The following is a 20,212-nucleotide window of genomic DNA, read 5'->3' as shown; positions in this document are numbered from 1 at the left end:
AGCTAACGGATGCTCTGTTTCAAATGTGCAAAGTAAAAGATTTTCATGTAAGAACTATTTTACTATCTTTCTGGAAAGGATGAAAATTTAAAACAACTGTGTGCAAAATCCACACAATGACTAGGTGGGATTGAGGAACAAGTGATCACACATATGCTTTCAAAAAATAAAATCTTGAGATCAGCACTTTTACTATGAAAGCCAGTGTCCAATATGAACCAAATAACATCATTTGCAAACGTAAAAATCAATTTCCAAAAAAAGGAAAAAGCAATCTAATATAGGTCATGCTAATTCTAGAAACATGAAATGGTAGGTGAAAAAGGAAAATTTACCCTGGTTTGCCTTAATAAAACCATGGACTGTAAGTTATGACTTATTCAGAATGGCTTTTAAGTTAGTTTCTAATTACTGAGTGATTTGACCTGAAATTTTTATAGTTTCTCCTTTTCAACATCTATATGTATCAGTTTGGAATTGCATCTGTGCTTACCAGTTTAGAACTGCACTCCATTTAACACTTATTTCCAAGGAAATTAAAAATTTAGGAAGATCCCACATCACTATTTCCACCAACACTCTGTAGAATACATAATTTTCTGAGTTTAGCCTTTAATGTTGACTCTCTTACTCCACTATTATTGTTTTGCTTTGAAAAAACACTGTAAATGACTTACACTTAAATCCTTTGTTATACATTCTCATACTACCCAGAGACTAAATAACGATAAATAATGTTAGTATCAGGATTCCTCCCTCCCCACCTGACCCCCCTGAGTACCGTTAGGTACTCAGAAAACAATCAAATCCCAATACTTCTGATGGAATCAACACCTGTCTTCTTCAAGATTTCTTAGAGATGCAACGTGGACGTGGTTTTGTTAATCATAACAAAACTTATGCTTCAGTTGTATCATCTTCGCAAAAAAATTCTTATTTATTCCATTTGACTAGCTTAAGGATCAAGCAACATCATATCTTTTAGAAAGACTTTCCTCAGAGAGCATCAAGCTTAACCATTTATTTCTATTCCTTCTGTGATTTCCAAATTTAGTTTTCATCAGTATCATCATAGTTTTATAAATCATAAGGATGTTGATATTCATAGGAAGGTAGTGAAACAGGGAAACATTGGTTAGATTTGAAATATGTCCACTACCAACTAGTAGGATAATCTGACATGTCTCCGAGGCTTATCTACCTACCAAGCTAGTTTTCAGAGATACTGAACATTTGGTTCCCATTTTCTTATATAATGGATCTGGTTTCACAGAACACCAGGAACATATTGGTTCGGCCTCTACCCATATCCATCAAGATTTCCTGTCCTCAGGAGTGTTTGAGAAGCAAAGCAGAAGCCAGGCGTCCACCTGTCATTGAGAAGCTTATGTCTAATTGAAGGATTAGAGTAGAAATAGAGAGATACAGAGATTGTTACAATCAGAGTGATGTTTAAGGGAAATTACTGCTCAAAAATTGTTTTACTGTAAACATTTTCTATGGATTGTATTAATCTGGAAAGATTAGTAATGTTCTGATGGGCAACTTTAAGGGTATGGAGGACCATTCTTATTACTCTAACTATTTTCTATATATAATCCAATACCAAAATATAAGTTGGATCAATTTCATTTTTTCCTGTAGAAAAATCCACTTGACAGCATTACCTGGATTTGACTCCCTCCTAGACCTGAAATGTAAGTCAGTAAAAGTCAAACATAACTGTAAAAGAAGCAGTTACACTAATGAGTGGCCATTAATTGATAGGCACTCAGCATTCAACCTCAAGGATTACCTTGAAAATGATGCATCTATCATCATAATTGAATATGCTTGAAAAATCCAGTTTTGAGCGTGATTTCAAGTCTACAGAGCAACCAGAAATCCATAATTTTCTAATTGACTTATTTAGATATTTTGCATCATGTAGACCAAGTGTCTAGAATGACTATTTCATAATTTTAGTTTGACTTCCTTATTGAGACATATTTTGTGCCTCTTTTCTTAGCACCTATTTAGTTGTACCTTGGTTTATGATTCTGCCCATTACATGATCTTTTCAGTCACACTTTATCAGATTTAAATAGCAATTCTTGACCCTTTGGTATGTTAAAACAAAAAAACAAGAATCAGTGCCATGTTTCTTCAGCTTTGCTTAAACACAAAAATTTCTGCTGCCCATCTTTTCTACTTTTTCCTTTCAATGAGAATAAAAATAAATCTTTTTAACAAAATAAAAAATATCAGAAATGTAAGATAACAAAATTCTTTGAAAATAAGTCAAAATGAAAAAAATGGAAAGCATAAACATTACTGCAAGTTAGATGTAAATAAACTGCTTTGCAAATACTGGAATTTCAAATGAATAAAATGGAACTGGTATTCTGAAATTAACATATGGTGTCTTACCCTTTAATACATTGGTGTTAGTATCAACAGTGAAAAAGGGAGTGGATGCTTATTCAAAACCAAAGCCAAACTACAGACTAGAAAAAAATACTCAGAGAAACACAAAAAAGACTTGGGATTTGCTGTTGTCATTGTTGTTCAAATAGGAAAAATAGTTAAGTGTCTGTAAAATAGTACGTGGAGAAGTATTATTGGGATAGATATAATATAACTGAGGTAAATAATAGAATTATAGATGTTTCCCTTTCTTTAAGAATATTCTTTACACAAAAATATCATTAAATGGATTCAAGGAAGCAGCACACAGAGTTTTAACAAAGAAACCTCAAGATTCCACAATCTCTCCTGTATTCAAGATCTATTCCCAGGCAGAATAGGGAGTCCATCAACTGCCTCACACACAAAAAATTGATAATATATGGAAAAATGCATCTCAACACTATGGTTACTCTCAAGGAAATTTAGGAAACACAAGAATATATATGTTGTGTGCCTTTTACATTACAAACATGTTAAACTGTGGTGATATTTCAATCTAGATGTGCACCTCTCTAAAAATATAGAATTTATTATTATGATCAAACGTTACCAAGAAACTAATAGGGAATAGGAATAAAACTGAAAATGCACATGTGTGCATGCACACACAGGTAAGATTTTTTTTTTAAGTCAGAAGCATTTTCTATAATTCTTTTTCCTTCTTTTGTTTAAACTACTTTATTGAGATATGATTGACATATAAAAAGCTGTACAAATTTAGTGTGTCCAACTTGAGTTTGGAGACAAGTCTACATTCGTGAAACCATCACCACAATCTACATATGTCAAACATGTCTATCACCTCTGAAAGTTTCTTCCTGCTCTTTTAATTTTATGATGATGGTGATGGGAACACTTAAGATCTACCCTCATAGCAAAATGTTAAGTGCTAAATATTGTCAACAATAGGGATCTACTATACAGCATGGTGCCTAGGACTCATCTTGCAGAACTACCACTTTCCAGCCTCTGACTCCTACCTGTTTCCCCTCCCCTCAGAGCCTGGCAACCACCAATCCACCCTCTGCCTCTACAGAGCTCAGCTATTTCAGGGTCTTCATAGAAGTGGTGCAATGCAATATTTGTCCTTCTGTGTTCGGCTTATTCCACTGAGCATCAGGTTCCCCAGGGCTGATCTTCAAGTGACGTTTCCAGAGTAAAATTTGATCAATCTTAAAAAGTTAGTAATTGTTCATTAATGATTTCTTTTATTATTCTATGAACTTCCATTTTAAAGGTTTTTAATTTTTTCTAAGAAAAAATGAATTCATTTATAATTCATTTTCCATTACATTCAAAGACAAATTTAACTGAAATTGCAATAAACTATTTCACTAGATATTGTAAACAATGGTCAGTAGATACACAAATTGCTTGTTTAATTAAGTCTTGTTTACACTGAAAGATTTGAAGGATCTTGTGTGCACTTAGGATTCTGAGAACCAGTGTCAGAGACCATTTGACTTAGAATCAAGAAATCCTGCTGTAAATCTTAGTTATCGTATTTCCTGGCTCTAGGTCCATAAATAAACCATTTAAACCCTCTTCAGGAACTTCACTCTCTCTGTCAGTAAAATTTAAATAAGATACCACCATGCCAATATCATAGGGTTATTGTAAGGATCAATTTTAGAAAAATGTTTTATGACATATAATGCCAGACACATATTTGTTAAATGTTTAACTATTTTGATGAATATCTCTGGCATATATATATATATATATATATATATATATATATATAAATCATAAATGATTGGATCATTCAAAAGTAATGATGAAAGGAACTTGTGCTTTTTTTTCTTCTAGCAAGGAGACTCGCAAAGGAATAACAGACTGCAGTGTTGGGGACGTGATGACCACGCGATGACATGTAGAAGAAAAAGCCAAAAATTACCCACTTTTAAGAATCCAGAATCATCAGGAGCAGACTTACCCCTTCCATCATTTCATTTTGTCAATAAAAGTGGACTAACAGGGCTTCCCTGGTGGCACAGTGGTTGAGAGTCTGCCTGCCAATGCAGGGGACACGGGTTCGAGCCCTGGTCTGGGAAGATCCCACATGCCGCGGAGCAGCTAGGCCCGTGAGCCGCAACTACTGAGCCTGCGCATCTGGAGCCTGTGCTCCGCAACAAGAGAGGCCGCAATAGTGAGAGGCCTGCGCACTGCGATGAAGAGTGGCCCCCGCTTGCCGCAACTAGAGAAGGCCCTCGCGCGGAAACGAAGACCCAACACAGCTATAAATAAATAAATAAAGAATCCTGGTCAAAAAAGGTGATGAGTTACTTTAAAAAAAAAAAAAAAAAAAAAAGTGGACTAACATGGCAAAAATGCCCTATCAGTACGAACCACTGTTATTAGTAATTATGGTATTAAAAGCAGCAATAAGAGATATTAATGAGGTAGGGGTGAGAAACAAAAACAAAGATGTTCATATTCAAATGGACAAATAAATACTAACATAATTTGATCTAAATTTGATGCAAGTTCATAGTTATGAATTTATATTATAAACAAAAACTATGAGTCTATATATGAATAAAGAAAAGTTAGTATCAATTAAAAATCTAACAGGAAAATATACCTTCAAAAATCCTATAAAGTGACCTAGTCAACAAGATTTGAGCACACACTATGAACAACTCTGTTCTAAATACAGGATACTCAAAACTTAGATAAGAAATAACACCCAGTCTGGCAAGGAGGAAGGGAAATGACCCTCTCACATATATCTGATGGATAAGTGAATGATTACATCTTTTTAAAAAAATTCTGAAAATATCTTTTTAAATTAAAAATACATACAGCCTTTGACTTGGTGGTTGCCCTTTTGAAAGCTAGCCTCCAGAGAAAAACACAGGGAAAGATATATGTATAAGGATATTTATTGCAGTATTTTTTATATAGTAGAAAAACAGCAACAACTACAACAAATCTGGGAAAAATCTGATATTCATCATCAGGGAAATAGATAAAAAGCTTGAACATTAAAAATAATGAGTCAGATCTATATATGCTGACTTGGAAGGAAGTCCATGATATATTGCTAAATGGAAAAAGGAAGTGGGAGAGATTTGAGGAGTGGTTTGAGCATCTGATTATTAACTTTGCTTTAGAAATCTTTGTATTATAAGCAATAGCTGCTTGATTTTTTCATTGGACAAAAACAAACAATTTTGAAAAATGGCAAAGAAGGTATCGTGATGACTTTGAGTTTGCATTCAAGTAATTTAAAATAAGTAAGACAGACTTTAAACAATTAACTCTAAGACCAGTTTAAAAAAAAAAAAGAACCCTCTATAGGAGACATTTAATGTTACCAAAGCGCATAGAAATGTCATGGGGAGCTGAGGGGTGATTAAAATTGAACTGGAAAGGATTTAGGTAGAATGATTGAATTTTGTCATACCCTTCTAAGAATATTCTAGACCAAATAAAGTCAGAGGCAGAGGCTGGAATGGCTGAATGAGGCAAAATGAGACTGGATTGCAAAGGTTCCTTGCTTCCAGTTTTCTCTGTCCAATTGACCAGTTCTGATTAAGAAGTCAGGGCTTCCCTGGTGGCGCAGTGGTTGAGAATCTGCCTGCCAATGCAGGGGACACGGGTTCGAGCCCTGGTCTGGGAAGATCCCACATGCCGCGGAGCAACTAGGCCCGTGAGCCACAACTACTGAGCCTGCGCGTCTGGAGCCCGTGCTCTGCAACAAGAGAGGCCGCGATAGTGAGAGGCCCACGCACCGCAATGAAGAATGGCCCCCGCTTGCCACAACGGGAGAAAGCCCTCGCACAGAAACAAAGACCCAACACAGCAAAAAATAAATAAATAAATAAATAAATTTATTAAAAAAAAAAAAAAAAAAAAAGAAGACACTAGTTCCCACCACACTTGAAATCTTGGGAATTGAGCCCATTGAAATGTTTGGTTATACAGAATTTTGTTGAAATTTTGTACATGTAGCCTAAGAGTGTTAAAATAATCTACAGGGGGCATGTATATTTTGAATTAGTGTTTTTGTTTTTTTCAGATATATACCCAGGAGTGGAATTGCTGGGTCATATGGTAGTTCTTTTTTAGTTTCTTGACATGCACTCCAATGATCATAACAGCATTATTTACAATTGCCAAGATATAGAAGAAGCAACCTAAGTGTCCACTGATAGATGAATGGATAAAGAAGATGTGATATATATATATATATAAAATATATAATGGAATACTACTCAGCCATAAAAAAGAATGAAATTTTGCCATTTGCAGCAACATGGATGGACTTGGAAGGCATTATGCTAAGTAAAATAAGTCAGAAAGACAAATACTGTATAATATCACTTATATGTGGAACCTAAAAAATACACCGAACTAGTGAATATAACAGAAAAGCAGACTCACAGATATAGAGAACAAACTAGTGGTTACCAGTAGGGAGAGGGAAAGAGGGAGGGGCAATATAGGGGTAGGGGAGTAAGAGGTACAAACTATTAGGTATAAAATAAGGTACAAAGATATATTGTAAAACACAGGGAATATAGCCAATATTTTATAATAACTATAAATGGAGTATAACCTTTAAAAATTATGAATTGCTATATTGTATACCTGTAACATATAATATTGTACATCAACTATAATTCAATTAAAAATACTATAAAAGAAGAAAGTAATCTAGAAGGGATAAAGACATTAACATTTCTAAATAAATTTTGCTGAGCTATATTCTTAATCTGGTAATATTCTAGATATGTTAAAGATAATTTACTAACAGGAGAAAATATTCATTAAGTTAATCTTGATATATATATCCTCAGAACTCATATACAGATGGTACACTTGTGGTGAGATCACAATGCAGTGCTAGGTAAGCTAATTTGTGTATGATCTTTCTCTCAAGTGATAGAATATTTGTCTTTGTGGGGTTCTGATTTCCAAAATTACCTCCTATGCCGGCCTGAACATCATTCAAGCAACTGCCTAGCATTTTCTAAATTGCTTTCACAGAAACAGATGGCAATAATAAATAAATCTGCATATCAAATACTTACTGATAAAACTATAAGCCAGATATGAAAATTAAAATCTAAGCAAAATAGATATATTTAAAAACATTAATGGGTTCCCAAGTACAGTAAAAAAAAAAAAAGAACCTTGGAAAAATTCTTCAATTGACAACAGTTCAAAGTTTTGTGAAAGTACAAATTAAGTAAAAATGTTGCTGTTTAATTAAACATCAATCAAACTTATTAACCATAAATGAAATGGAGAACTAGATGTTCAGGTCCCCAAGGTAGAACGTATGTAGATGACAGCCATGTAGGACTCGGGCTTGACATCTTGGTGGCATCTACACTTTAACCTAATGCAACTAATCAAACAATAGTTATCAAAGGAAGAGTTTCTCTTTAGTAAATGATACAATAATTATTTCCTACATATTTTTAATATCCAAGAATCTAAAAGTCAATCTATGTTGGGTAGATTGTCACTTCTTTACCAAGACAGATCCAAAAATATCTAGATAGTTTTACTCTACTGGAGTATGAGAGTGTCAGTTATTCCTTATTACCCATATTAACCACTTTTATGTGTAATATCAAATACATGTTCAATACCTCACTTAAATTATAAAGTATACATGTATACAAATGACAAATACGATGTCCATTCCAACTTCTGAGTAAGCCTGAAAGTCACAGAGCTTAAGCTTTTGGTCACTGGAAAGACACTACCCAAAATCGTCTTAAGTTCTCTAAACATTGTATACAAATGTTTGCAACTAGATTGTCACTGACAGTACGGTGCAGAAGACATGCTGCCTTCCACACATAAGAAATGTAAAAAGAGCCTCCTGATTTCCATGGGAATTGCCTCTACAAAGTTGGTAAACAAGGTTGTTCCATCAAGTTGATTTTTATGCTTAAGATACCATCTCCAGGGACTTCTCTGGTGGTCCAGTGGTTAAGACTCCGTGCTCCCAACACAGGGTGTCCGGGTTCGATCCCTGGTCAGGGAGCTAGATCCCACATGCTGTGACTAAGACCAGGCACAGCTAAATAAATAAATAAATGTTTTAAAAAAAAATAAATTAAAAAAATTAAAAAGATACCATCTCTATTGTGGTTGAAATTGGTATATATGTTAAATAACATCTTGTTTGAACAATTCACTTTCACATTAAGACATGAGAAGATCACATCAAACGTTTAGGCAGATGTACCACAAATAGAAGCAGGCTAGAAAATACGCTTTTTGAACATCTGGAAAACTTCCAGTTTCACAGCTAAGATCACCATCACAAGGTCTGGAAGGAGAAATCCAAAATTATTGCTTTCTGTTGGCTTTGCTCCTGAAACAAGAACATATATCAATACAAATAATAAGTGAGCATTTTTCAGAATGAGCCATATATCTATGGGCTCTGGACGCAGCTCATGCATCACCTCACCCTACACAAGCTTGCAGGTGGTCACCATCCACGCATCACCCGTCACGCTAAGTGCCCCCACAGCCAAGAGTCCGGAGAGAAGAGCCTGTGCCCGCCCTCTCTCCATCCTGACTTCCGTTCGTATTTCAACATCTGATTTCTTGGAACCCTTTCCTCTGTAACTTCTGGGAAAGCCTTCTATAGAGTTTCAGGTCTTTTCCTTCTGACCGTTTATCCTCAGTCTTCTGTCTTCTGCTTGAACTTGACAGGTCACTGATCCCCTAGAGCTCTGTTCTTGGCTCTCCTCCTTTCTTGCCACATGGGCTCCTTGGAGGACTCTCATCTACGCTCCTCTAAATGCAGGTGACTCTTAAACCTTCATCTCTAGTCGAGATCTCTTTCCTAGTCTCAAACTCTCTGCATCCAGTTACTGATGGAAATAGCCATCTGGCATCCCATGAGAACTTCAGTTCTAAAACCAATGTCATCAATTTCCCTTGCTTTATCCACCCGCCCACATCTACCTATGCTTCTGTATTTTCTTGTTCTGGTTAATTTTTTTTGACCAAGAAAACATACTCAGTGACTAAAAAGCAGGAAGTCATGAAAAACAAACCATTTTTGTTCATATTTGAATCCCCAGCATAATGCGATGATCAATAAATGCTTTATGAACAATAAGTGAACTTTATAATGAAAATCTTTGAAGCACAGACTACATCCAAAAACAGAACAAAAATGTGGAACATTGGGACAAAGAAAAAGCTACTTTTTAAAGAAAAACTGGAAGAAAAACACTTGTACCTGTGTAATATTAAGCAGGTAGGGAAGGTCTCTAAGACCTGGTAGCAACAGGCAATAAATATTTGTGTAGTGACTTTATAAATTAACTCACTTGTCAAAAAGCTCTATTTTACACTTTAACCCAATAATCAGATGACTAACATTTAAGGATTTCTGAAATTTGTTTGATTTGTTAATCAGTTACTTCTAAGCAATAAAAAGGGTGTGACAGTCTATGGCAGTCAGAAGAGTAGGGGCTTCAGAATCTGTAAGACTTGGACACATTTCCTGGTTCTGATTTCTATAGGCAAGCTTCTTACCTTCCTAAACCGTAATTTCTTCATCAGTAAGTTGGTTTAATTACCCTCATCTTGCATGTCTTCATTTCATCTCAGAAAATTTCAGAACTGTGCATAGAAACTGACACACCAAATACAACACACAACAATGCAGCAAGAACAGAGGTTTCAGGCTGGGAGACCTTATAACAGGAGATTTCAAAACCTCCTGTAAGGTCTCACCTGTTCTGGAATCAGAAGGGTGAAGGGTGAGCTAAGGAAGGGATGAAAAATGATGACAGCAGGGAGAATATGGGAGACCCCTTGCCTTCCTCTCAATTTCATCAGAAACCTAAAACTGCCCAAATAGTAAATAAATAGATTCTTTTAAAAAATGGTGGGAGCTGCCTCACCTCTGTCACCAATTTTCAAGTCATGATTGGGAAGAAAAGCAGGTCATGGAAGGGACCAGAATAAATAAAAATAGCCTCTTTGCTACCTTTTCCTTATCCCATTTGGAATTATAAGAAAAACAATTTTATTTTGTATCATCACAATTTTCTTTTTAATGTTAGGTTTTAAAGTTTAGGATAAAATTCTAGACTCCAACAACATTTAACTGGAAAGAACTGAAACAATAGTCGAGACCATACTATTTTTAACAAAGAAAAATAGTAAATAACAGGAAAAATATGGTAACGGAGGCAAACCGATTTAGTTTTTTCATTAAAGAAATGTAAATTCTGGATGAAAAATATAAAAATTCATTCTTTACTATGATATATCTTCCTAATCAAATCCAGATCAAATATGTTACATAAACACGAACTTAAAGTGGAATTAAGAACAGGAGTCAGAGTTAAAGAAATTAACTGACAACCATGGATGCTCAAGTCTTCTTTGATTATCAGAAAATGAGCGGGAGAAGTTGCTTCTTGCCAAACCCTAACAAATGGGATTCAGACTTGAGAGGTTATCTCTAAGACAAGTACATCAAAACAGCTTTTTGCTCTCCAGTGGCCGTCTCTACTGTGATGTCAGTTGATACAGTGGTTTGCAGACATAGTTTTTGTTTACTCTCTTTTGAGTCCATTTCTCCCATTTTGGCAGGCGATTGGGTCTCTCCGAACACAGGCTTTATCTAAGCTGGCTGCGCAGAGGTGACAATCCCTAATGAAGACTGACACATGCAAATCCTCCAGTTTGACATTTTCTGAAGTGTTCGATTTGGTTTCAGTGTAATTGCTAGAAGAAGCAGTAAGATATTTTCATAGATCTCCATTTTTATAATTTACGCCTCTGACTCACATTTCAATTGTTTTGCAGCTTCTTGCCTTTTCTAGTGTTTTTATTATGGAAATGCACATGAACACATACCCCAAAATGATACAAGCCCATCAGTTTTTGTGGAGTTATTTTTTTCTTTTTTTAAAGAATTATGTCTGAATTTTAATATTCACCTAAGTTTTAAATTCCACCAACAAAAAAATTATGTTCAATTCAGACTCAATGTTCAATTGTCAGGTTTACTTCTAAGAAAATAATGGATACTAGAAAGACCTGGAAATCCCTTACAATTCCTACGGAAACATATTTATCCATTGCCTATAACATGTAATGATTCTGGATTGAAAGTATATACAGATGTCTATGTGTTATTGCCAAGTTAAGAAATAAGAACAGAAAAATAGGTAAGAGTAATTTTATAAATGGCTAGTTTAAGTTTTATATACATCAATTTGAGTGGACAGAGGTTAGATGGCATTGAGTATTAAACAATCGTACTGTACAACCACGGACATAGACAAATTCTTTGTGTTCTATGGCAAGAAGGAGTAATGACATCATCTCCATGTAGTTTCCACTGAGATGGATAAATTAAAAAAACAGCAACTGATCTGACAGTTTCCAAGACCTCAAAACAACACACTTCCAAGGGGGTTAATCAAAAATCATTGAAAGTTGACACGCCTGTCTTTCTCTGTTTCTCGATATACTCTTGGACCATCCATTTTTCCTTCCTACCTTCAGGGGAGGGAGACACATTTTTACAAACACACACACACACACAAAGGAATTCATCCAGAAAATACACATTTGGTGGCAATTCATTGAGTCACCACATAGTTTGATGTTGCAGATATTATAAACTTGCATGGGCTCTGCATGTCAACATCAGCTATTCTTACCTCGCTTTGGATCATCTGGGTGACTGTTGTTTTGCCAGTTTCCTCGTAGTGTGTCACATTTTCTCAAGTGCTATGCTTTAGAGAAATATTTCCTATTTTGTAGCCAAAAAATTCTAACAGTCAGAAAATATTGTCAAGTTTCTGGTGAATCTTCTGATGCCGAGACTAGATTTTATTTTGTACGGCAGCTGCTACAAATCCCTGGTGGCTATAGATAACGCAGTACATTTCACTCTTTTGACTATTTCTCCCGGGTTTTGAAAAGATAGATATGGTTTCAAAGCTTCCCGTTTCTGAATTCTTTCCATAGTGCTGAAGAACAGTCTTGGTTTTCAGGAAAAAAAATTGATTTAGAATCTTCATTCTGCCACTTCTTACCTAGATGACTTGAACCAAGATACCAAGATACCCCACTTCTCCAGTCTCAGTTTCCTTATCTGACAAATGGTGATTCAATGAGATAATTCATGTAAAGTGCCTAGAACAATGTCTGGCTCATTAAATCCTCCTTAATAATAATATTAATATCAACCAACCATAAACCACGTCATCAAGGTCTCTCCGACAGCTGATATAAATGTCTTATAAACCACAATTAGTATTCCAGGAGGGCAAAGATATAAGATGCCGTCTGACTAGTTTCACTCCTACACATCTGTAGAATAATCTGGAAGTGAAGCTGACACTGACAACCCCAAACAATTAACCAGTGCAGGTGCAATGTTAAGGTACTTTTAAGATATGGCAATAAACTAACCATCTTCTCATCCTCTGTAAAAACACTACATACATCCAGCAGTGCCCAACTAAATTTCATCACCCAATAAGCATATTTAAAATAGGTGAGCTGGTTAATTTATCAATGTTTGTCAATAGGTAGGTAATGCTCCCTACCATCATTAACTTTCGGCACAGTTAACATTGCAGTGAAACTACCCTTCTAAACATCTCAAATTCCCACCCCACCCTCAGATTGGTACAGAAAGCCTTTCAGTGCAGATCATGGCAAGCTTCCAACTTCTTCCTATATTCCTTCTCCCAGCCATTATCACACGTGGGATGCCATGATACAGAACCAGTTCCATTCAAAGTGTTCACATTTAATTACATATTAGCTCAGTTATAAAACACTGGAAAAAGTACAGAAGCAACATATATCAATTTAAATGCTGGTTATGCAAAAATACTAATATACAAGAACACACATGCCAAACCATCAATAAAATAGAGTTAAACACATAATGCTTAAAATTCTATACCAAAAAAAAAAAAAAAAAAATTAGCACAACCAAGATTGACAAATAACCCAGAAAAACTATTTGCAATATTCTAATATACAAAGAACTCTTATAAACCAGTAAGAAAAAAAAAATTCCATAGGAAAAAAAGGATCAGAAAACATTTTTTAAAAGCCATTCTGTTACAAAATGAGAAATACAAAAGGCCAATAAGTAGATCAAAAATAGATTTTTACAAGTCCCAATTTAAGTCAAAATAGTAAAATAGAGTAGCATTTATTTACATAATAGACATAAAGTAGTTAAAAGTATTGACCAGTATTATCAAGGGTATGAGGAAAAAGACACCTACATAAGTAGGAGTGTAAATTGCACAACCTTTTGAACAATCATAGCATTTAGACAAATTTTTAATATGTACAATCTTTAACTTAAAAATTAGAAAGTTTCTTAAGAATAGGTGTACAAGGATGCTTGGAGTGTTAATTATAATGCTAAAAAACTGAAGACAATGTAAAGGTCTATAATTAGGCAACTGGTTTAAAAAAGTATACCTACTAAAACTGGTCATGTAAAACATATTTATAAAAATATAAAATAATTTAAACTGTTATTGTTAACAGAGAATGAAATTACAAGATCAGGAATTACATATGGCTAAACAGATATTTAGAATATTGAATGCCAAAGATGTGATTTTTTAGGATCAGGAAATTTCAAATGATATTTTAAAACAATATTCTACATTGTTTACATTTTGCTATGAATATGTACTATTTTAAGATGAACGAAGTTAAAGTTAGTTTTACTTTGAAACAAAGTTGTACTTCCTCCACTGGAACTGTTGTAATCCTCCAAAGGTTTGAGTTATTTGCAGCTAGAATGCAACTTTCAGAGGAAAAGACTGTCCCTGGATTAGATTTTTGCAGTCTGGACTTCTCTCGGATTGCAGTTTGAGTTTAGCAAAGTTTAGTTTAAAGATCATGAAGAGACGTGAAAAGGGAAGAAAGTGCTCACAGTGAGACCAGCACTGGGTCACGGTGGAACAGCAAAAACGGGGAGGGAGGGAGAGTCCACACAGGGCAGTTCCATCCCCTCACCACTAACTGTCCCACTGGCAGGAACAACCCATGCAGGTAAACCCACTGGGCAGCGGGAAGTTCAGAATAAAGGCAAGGGAAAAAAGCCAAGAATGAACAAACTAAAGTTATCAGATTAACGCCCCCTCCCAGTTTTTCCCATTATGGACTGAGCAACTTTGTCTTAGAAAAGGCAGAGATAAATATCATGGCTATATCTGAGGGGCTTGATTCTGAAGGTGAGATATGGCAAACAGAGGGACCTAAGGAGGAAAACATCATCCACCTCATTCCCAGCTGGGAGTGGAGGGATGGAGGGAATCAGGAATCAAGTAGGGTTCACCCTCCAATTGAGGAGCCTGACAAAAGCTACCTGGTTAGTGGAGGCTCCATCTCGTAAAGGATAACCTTCCTAAGAACAAGGTTCCAGTGTCATCCACATACTGCTCTATGTGTTCCCTCTCCCCTTTTACTGTGTCTTCTGGACACAGTTCAACCATCAGCGAATTTTCCTACACCCTCAGACTCTTCTCAGACGACTTCATCTTCTGCTCGACTGTCCCCTACCTCTCCCAGACTATCACATTCTCGCCCCTTCTCAAATGATCCCAGCTCCTTTAAGGCTCATATTGTCCAACTGGTCTACCTTCCATAACCCCTGACTGCAGAGGAGTCCTCTGACTACCTTTAGTCAGAGGGGAATGTCAGAGAGCTCTTGCTTGACCGATTGGGGTCAGCACTAGTCATGGCTACAGGTTGGATTTGTGGGTACAGAAGTGCCAGTGGTGCTGGTAGTAGCTCCAGTAAAATTTGAGCCCTGGTATGGCAGGAACAGTGGGGAATTGGTGCTGACATCCTGCCAAACCAGCTCCATGGCGTGATCAGGGCTGTTGTATTATCATCTCAGGTAACCAGGACATTCTTCCTTTGTGATGTAGCTACTACAGCAGCAGTGAATATGGCTCCTTGCCCAGATGCTTTTTCATACCATCCTACAAACAAACATCCTACATCCTACATCCTTGGCTCTGATAGGAAGAGAGAGACTGATCTGTGATTGTTACATAGGGATCACACGGGCTAAGGAAATATGGGCAGCTCCTCTCTGCCTACACAGTTGTAGCTGTGATTATGCTAGTGATTCATCTTTTGTCCCAATGACTTAAACTCAAAGTTACATGTGCCACATGCTACTTTTCACCTGCTCCGTTTTCCAGTTAAAATAGTTCTAAATGGTGATTCACCAGGCACTGTTGTTGACGTAGCTAGGATAATTTTTTAATATTCTTCCAAGGCTTGATTTTTTTCCTTACATTCATTATTTCACAATAATACAGAAATGTTAGATGCAGGTTTAACCTTATTGCATGAAAATAATTCCTATGTCCTAAACACGTATGTACACATCATCTTCTTGTAAAAGCTTCAATGAAACAGATATTTCTGAACTCTGCCATACAATATTTATAATTTAGTTCAATTTGCCCTAAGATTGGAATGGCATGAAGATAGGAAGTTATACAATTGCAAAATAAAAGGTACCTGTTTATTTGTTTTGCTTTTCAATAATTCAAACCAATCTCTAATTTTACATTCATTTGGAAGGACAGAGAAAGGGAAAGTGAGAGGGATATTTATTGCATATTTTATTGGGCCAGTGTCTACACTCAGAAATCATATATACTTTCTTCAAGTATTCCAATATCATGGCAAGGTTAGAATTCTCATTTGTATCTTAAAGATAGTGAAACTAAGGCTCAAAGAGGGTAAAGGTCTAAAAAAAATGCCAACCTAATAGGTAGCACACCCATGCACCCTCTTTAAATGTGGTGTCCAATGGCAGCAACACACAGAGCTCCATGACCTGAGAATTTTTGCATAAGAAACATAGATTCACCATCTGGACATTCACTCTCCACTCTCTGAACACTCTTGAATAAAAATTACAAAATGCATTCACATTAAAAGGTCCAACAGCTGTAATGATAAGTCAGCACAATTTATTTAAAAAAAAAAAAAAAAGAGGAAAAGAAAATACGTGTCCTATAACCCCGAAGAGTCAGTTTCAGGCAGAACCATGGTCTGACAGTTTCAATGGAGGTTAGAAGGGGCAGCTGTGTTCCACGTAAATTTGTCGACCCCTGTGAGCTTCCCATCAACAAGATTTTCTCATCCTCCCATTATTGCTGTCCAACAATTAATCAACAGCTGTTGAAACATTATAAGCATGCTTGTAATTTGGGGTAAAATTAATGATTGCCTATCTATTAAAATGCTGAGGGAGGCTTTGTTTTCTAGCCCCAGTGTGAACTTGCTGATTTATTCTCCAAATCAATTACCCTCCTGAACTCCGCTGCCTCCTGACTGTTGGCTAAGAGCATCCCACACCCCACGATCCTCCTACGAGAGCTCATGACATACACAAGACGGTATGCTTGCCTGGTCACGTGGTTCTGTAGATCACAGATTTATGTTAGCAGAGTGAAAGAAAAGCATACTTAGAAGGAGAGAGATTTTGTTTTCTTGCATCTTAGTTATCTGAGAGTAAATTTTTAGAAAAAATGTTCATATCAAAACATAGTATCATGAACACTATGAAATCAATGAACCAAACAAGTAGTGAATAAATACTGTATTTTATATGAAAATAAAACAAAGGTGATAAAACCACTTTGAAAGGGTTCATTCTTCCCCTGGCTAGTATTTGCAAGGTGTTTCATGATTTATTTAGTCTCTGGGCCTGTTAACCTAGGACGTGAACACTTCCAAATGTCCAGCAGAAGCTCGATTCCAGTAAAGTGGACAATCCAGCCAGTGGTGGTGTTCTAAGTTCACTCAAGTCAAGCATTGGCATCCCGCTTTGCTACCCAACGGTCTTGACCCAATTCACTCTCACCCACCAGGTCCGGAAGAGAAAATCCTACCCTCTTCAGGCTCATCTTAGGAAATGTCCTGGACTATTTCAGGCAATTATTAGTGTTGTTTTTTACCTTTTCACAGTCATGCCATGTAATAGTCATCAAGGAATAAAAAGATCCCTTGAACTTAAATGCAGAAAAGCACCCGTGGAGTAGAGAGGCAGATGTGGCTCACTACTGCTTTCCATACACTACTGCACTGCTATTACTTGGTACTAAATCAAGTAACAGTAAGTGTTCGGTTGTCACATTTCCAGCCTAATAGCTCATGCATATGCACACTTCAAATCACTTACCCAGACAACGACCCACAAGGCAACTCTCGATGAAACTACTACTGTTCAGACAAACATCAGCTCTCCTGCCCACCTAAGCCAATAAGGCCATTTTACCTGTTTGCATTTTGCAGGTAATTACATATAAGAAGGAAAAAAATACCAGCATCAGAATTTGTTCGCAAAAATAGAAACAGCCTTTGCTATGAGGATATGAAGGACATAATTTAGGGTGAATAAAGATTTTAATTATATAACGTGCTACAGATTTCCATTCTATCTGTATGAAGTGCTCAGGTTCTCAGTCTGACTGGTCTCTCTCTGTTTTCCTTCAAAGTACAGTCACAAAATATTTGTCTCTTCCATGAGGAAGTAATAATTTTCTCTAAACTACATGTAATATATTAGTAATAATGGTGTGCCACTTCAAACAAATTACAAACTAATGTTAGTGTTCTCACCAATGGTACACAAAATAATAACTCCCTGCAGGCCAATTTGCATACAAAATGTAACATTTAAAGCCAAGCAATTAGCACTTTATTATGGAATTCTCTGATTGTAATACACTGCAAACTACTTATACTGTTACAAGGATTTTCATTTATTAAAAATTACACTATTAGAGTTGCCATTACAACAAACCAACCTGCATTCAATTACTAACAAACTCAAAGACCAAGAGTCATTGTTTATATTTAAGGAGTGAGAGAATATAGAGCATTGCCCGCCCCTTTATATGACCATGGAAAATAAACAAGATGGAAATGGCTGAGCAATTTTGTATTTAAATTACAAATATAGTGACACCATAGCCACGCACACACCCCAATATAAATAAGATCCTATACCAAAAAAGCAAGCATGGAGAAATAAATTCGACTAACTACAATCAAAAAAAGCAGAAATCAAGAATATTATTTGCCTTTCAAAGTATAGGATTTACGAATTATTAATATTGGATATGTTGAATTTCCTCACAAGCATTTACAAAACTAGACTGTAAATAATGTCACCAGTACTTCCACATACTTCACTGTTTAAAAAGTAAAGTCAGAGTGTTTGATTTTTCTCACTATTCTCCCAAGATTCATACTTTGAATTACTCTCCATTTTAAGTGGTGGAAAATTGGGTCTCAGTGGCAACTCGCAAATTCTTCATTCTGGTTAAAGAAAACTAGATTCCTCAAATGTTCTAATTTGCCTGTTTCTTATGAAAGAGTGCTTGTGGGTTTTATACGCACCCATCTGTTCCCTAAAATGGCAATTATGTCCTTCAAATTAACTTTAGGTTAATTATTTTTTATGTTTCACCTCTGTATAAAAAATAAACTGAAGTTGAATCGTTTACATTTATGGTTAGGTTTATATAATAAAGTGACAGAGCGGCTTGATTTATTAAGATATTCCAAACACCGAGAAAAGTCACAGAGATGGTCGCATAAACTGATGTACACATCCATCTCACGTGCGCACACACATACATACACACACGCTCACTCATTTCATTTGAATGAATCTTAAAGACGACATCGCACGTGCAAACCAAAATTCCATTTAACAATGATCTCAGAGTCTTTAAGCATCTATTAACAATCAAAGTTCCATTCTTCTTTCTCCTCATTTCAGTTTGCCTTTTTGTGCACTGAAGAATGATACAGTCCCCCAATCTTCCTCATTCTTCCCCAGCATAATTTTCCCCCCATTTCAAATATTATTAGTCAAAGTATGTGAGTAAGCAGCGGGGGATGGGAGATACCGACCAATGGCAAATTCTATAAAAGCTGGAGCTAATTTCTGTTCTGAGATAGCCACCAGGATTTACAGCTGCCATCAGCCTGAGAAATGGAGGCTGCGCAAGAGGGAAAATGTTCCCCGGTCATGTTTTTATAGTGACCATAACACTACAAACAGAAATGCTAACTTCCTGTGAAGAAGGGTTAACACCGACTTTAAAGTATGTTCTCTGCTTTCCTGCTGATTTGGGTCACGACCTTAGACAAGTCATCGAACTGCTTTGTGACTCAACTTCTCAGATGCTAGGTTGGCAGAAATCCCATATGACATCTTCCTAACAGCAGTGCAATGAATATTACAGAGATAATGTGAGTAAAGACATGTTGGATTCCAGAGTCAAAGAATGACGTTTCCATCTAGTGTTAGCACACACTTACTAGGATGAAACGGACAGATGCCAGCTTATCTATCATGACTTGGGAAATAAGGAGCATTTACCTTCCCAGACTAAAAGAAACCTTGGCATTTTCATTAATCCAAGTTCTGTGGTGTGGTATTTATATTTAATAAGGTACTCCCTTACTGTTCAAAGTCATATTTAAAGATTTAATCTAACAGCCTCAAAATGAGGAGTCATTAATTCACGAGAGGTCAATTCTATTTGAATAAAATACTATTAAAATGATCATTTTAAAAATCTTTCATAGAGCTCTCATAATTATCAAAATGTAAATAAATTCAAGATTTTCATTAGGGATAGCTCTTTTCCTCCCTATTTTGTCATGCACACTCACTTCAGTAGAACAGAATGAGAAAGTGTGTAAGCACTCAGCTCATCGTACTGTGGTT

The sequence above is a fragment of the Balaenoptera acutorostrata genome, chromosome 18 (assembly GCF_949987535.1).
Source record: "Balaenoptera acutorostrata chromosome 18, mBalAcu1.1, whole genome shotgun sequence".
Taxonomy (NCBI): Eukaryota; Metazoa; Chordata; class Mammalia; order Artiodactyla; family Balaenopteridae; genus Balaenoptera; species Balaenoptera acutorostrata.
Note: the sequence above shows the minus strand (reverse complement) of the source record.